Raw genomic sequence first — 3,315 nt, forward strand, 5'->3', positions numbered from 1 at the left:
TTTGATCACTCTAATATGTTATCATGTCTATTGAACTTGTATGAGGAAATAAACGTATGTCAGGGGTGAGATTCGAGGGTGTGAGACTGAGAGTGCATCATGTGTGCCTCTGTTATGGGCAGGTGAGGGTGTATTAAGGTCGGTTTTGACAATCTAGTTCCAAGTGCATTTTCTGGTATTTTACCATTAACCGGGGATGTCCCCGGTTCAGATTGCCATGCCTTTCAATTCCTCATGTCGTTCAAATCGTTTCATATAGCATGTATAGTAGACTGATGTTTTGTTCAAGGACAAGTCCACCCCAACAAAAAGTTGATTTGAATAACAAAATAAAAATCCAATAAGCATTACACTGAAAATTTCATTAAAAGTGGATGTAAAATAAGTAATTTAGAAAATATTTAAGTTTCGTTAATTTCAAAAGAAAAAAACAGTTATTATGCACATCCTGGTCGGAACGCAAATGGGGGATCGATGACGCCATCCACTCACAATTTCTTTTTTGTATTTCTTATAATATATGAAGTATAATAATTTTCCTCCCCATTCTCTGTGAAACAAAATTTTCTTCCTCCCTGAACATGTGGAATTACCACTGCCTTAACATTTTTAGTTCTGTCACGTTGGTCCCTATCAAACCTATACGAAATTTAAATATTGCGTAATTCAAACATAACAAATTTTCTCATTTGCATGTCACGGAGTTGTGCATAACTTTTTTTTTTTTGGGGGGGGGGATAAGCGATTGTTTTAATGTCATAACTTTGTTATTTTGTATCTGATTTTGATGAAAATTTTCAGCGTTATTCTTGATTGATTTTGCTCTATTAATTCAAATCAACATTTTTCTGAGGTGGACTTGGCCTTTAAACAGCACCATTCGGTCAATTAATGACAAGTGATGTGTGTATAGGGCTGCAGGAATCGTCCACGGTTAGTGAACCATGCTTACTCTTGCAAGGAAGTGGAAGAGAGGGAGAAGGAAATGAAGGGATGGATAGAGGGAAAAGTAAGTTACAGAGAGAGTAGGAAAGTGAAATAGGAAAGAAAAGAAGGGGAATAGAAAGAGAGGGGATAGAAAGGAAAGAGAGAGAGAGAGCAAAAAGAAGGGATTGGGTGAAGAAAACGATAAAGGGGAGAAAGAGAAGGAAAGGGGAAGTAGAAGGGCAAATAAAGGGAGGAGGAAAATAAGAGAAAGGTGAAAGAAAGACAAAGGAGAAAGCAAAAGGGAGAGAAGAAAAAGTAAGAAAGAATGGGATCATATAGATAAAACGAAGGAGAGAATGGAAGGAATGTGGGAGAGAAAAGAAAAGGAAGGGAGAAGGTGAAAAAAATATGCGAAGAAAAAGAAGTAAAGAGGGGAGGGGAGTAATAAAATGGAAACGGAAGAGAGAGAGAAAAAAGGGTGTTGAACATGGATACCAACTAGAGAGGTTTCGGAGAGATGAAAGGAGTCTGTTCCAAAGACGGGGGGGGGGGGGGCAAGAGATTGAAAAGACTGAGTTGAAGCAGGCCTTGTATTTTTAATGACATAAATAGCAGTTACAGAACGAAGAGAGTATGTGGATCTTTGTTGTTGAAATAATGAAGAAATGTAAGAAGTGTGGTTGACCGAGATTTGGGGGTTGGAACAAGCATTCGATAATGTGATAATGTATTCTATCAGAAACAGGTAGCCTACAAAGTTTGAAGAGGGGTAGCATGACACCATTTTGGTTTTTGAGAGATTAACCGTGCATATTTGTTTTGAAGAACAAAACAAATAACAAAGAAGAAAAACAAATGGAAGGAGCAAGAATATTTTTAGTAAGGGGATGTACATTTTTGTAAAACAGAGGTCTCTACTGAATTAGAATTAGAAATCATAAATATTGACACGACGTAATTCAGTTTTTTTTTCTCCACGTTTCACTAAGAGGGAAACAATTTTTTATTCATTCGTTTTTTTTTTGGGGGGGGATAAGTTTTTGCCAATGGGGGGGGGGCGAAAAAATCACCAAAATTTCCTCGATCGCGGCAGCTAATTAATGTTGATTTTTTTTAAATAAAAAAGGGGAAGTCCTATTGAGGTTTTAAGTACATTATTCTTACATGCAAGGTAATGTAGGTCTATGAAATAATTTCATTAAGCCAGAATAAATAAATCCGGCGTGAAGCGCGAGTATATTTTTATATGATATATATATATATATAGGGCCTTTATATATATATTTTTTTTTTGGGGGGGGGGGGGTTATCGCCTAGCTCTTCAATTTTTTTCTTATTTTTCCTTTCTATGCGTCGATCGGCAATGGGGGGCGGCCGCTGTTGCCAACTGGATCCGGCAATGTTGTACGTGCCCCTAAAGTTAAAGGGGAAGTCCACCCTGACAAAAAGTTTATTGTAAAAATAGCAGAAAAAATGATAAAAAATATTGCCGAAGGTTTGATAAAAACTCATCAAATAGTTAAAAAGTTATTAGAATTCCAATTATTTGATTTGTGACGTCATATGCGAGCAGCATTCCTACATAGCGAATGGTAAAAAATCAATGAAATGTCATTTTCGCAGAAAATTGAAAATGGTTTTCACTTTACTTTTTGTATATCAATAGACAAATCATTTCACACCCGATCTTGAATAAAAAACAAAAATAAGTCATCAGGAACCATGCAAAATTTGAAATTCATGCATTTTATATTACATAACACATGGGGCAGCTGCTCGTCTATGACGTCACAAATCCAAAACTTTGAACTCTAATAACTTTCTTACTCTTTAACGGATTTTCCTCAAATCTTCACCAATATTTTTTACTATTTTTTCTGCTATTTTTACAACAAAGTTTTCTTCAGGGTGAACTTCGCCTTTAAATGGAAAAAAAGTAATTGAATAGTATTATTTATGAATTATTAGTACCCGCATAGGGCTACCCCCTACCTTACTTTTTTTTTTCCTATACTGTATATGGAACAAAAAATGATGAGATCAGCCCTATGCGGGTACTGCATCTGCATGCTGACAATTCTCCTGCCGATGGTGATTGTTAAAATAATTTATTTGGTGTCCATAGTGGTACAATTTATTTTGCTTCATCTCTATGTATAATTTTTTTTGGAATGATATTTTAAGCTATATAATAGGCAATCTGTAAAAAAAAAAAAAAAAAAAAAAAAAAAAAAACCTTATCATGTAAAATGTATACTATTAAATGAAAGGTTTAAGTATCAAAGAAAACATTAAATTTCCCCCAAAATGACAGATTTTCCTCGTTCTAGAAGAGCAAGATATGCCATTGGCAAATTGCCGAGGATCGAACCGCGGACCTTCAGTCGC

Source organism: Lytechinus pictus, chromosome 8, assembly GCF_037042905.1.
Source record: "Lytechinus pictus isolate F3 Inbred chromosome 8, Lp3.0, whole genome shotgun sequence".
Classification (NCBI taxonomy): domain Eukaryota; kingdom Metazoa; phylum Echinodermata; class Echinoidea; order Temnopleuroida; family Toxopneustidae; genus Lytechinus; species Lytechinus pictus.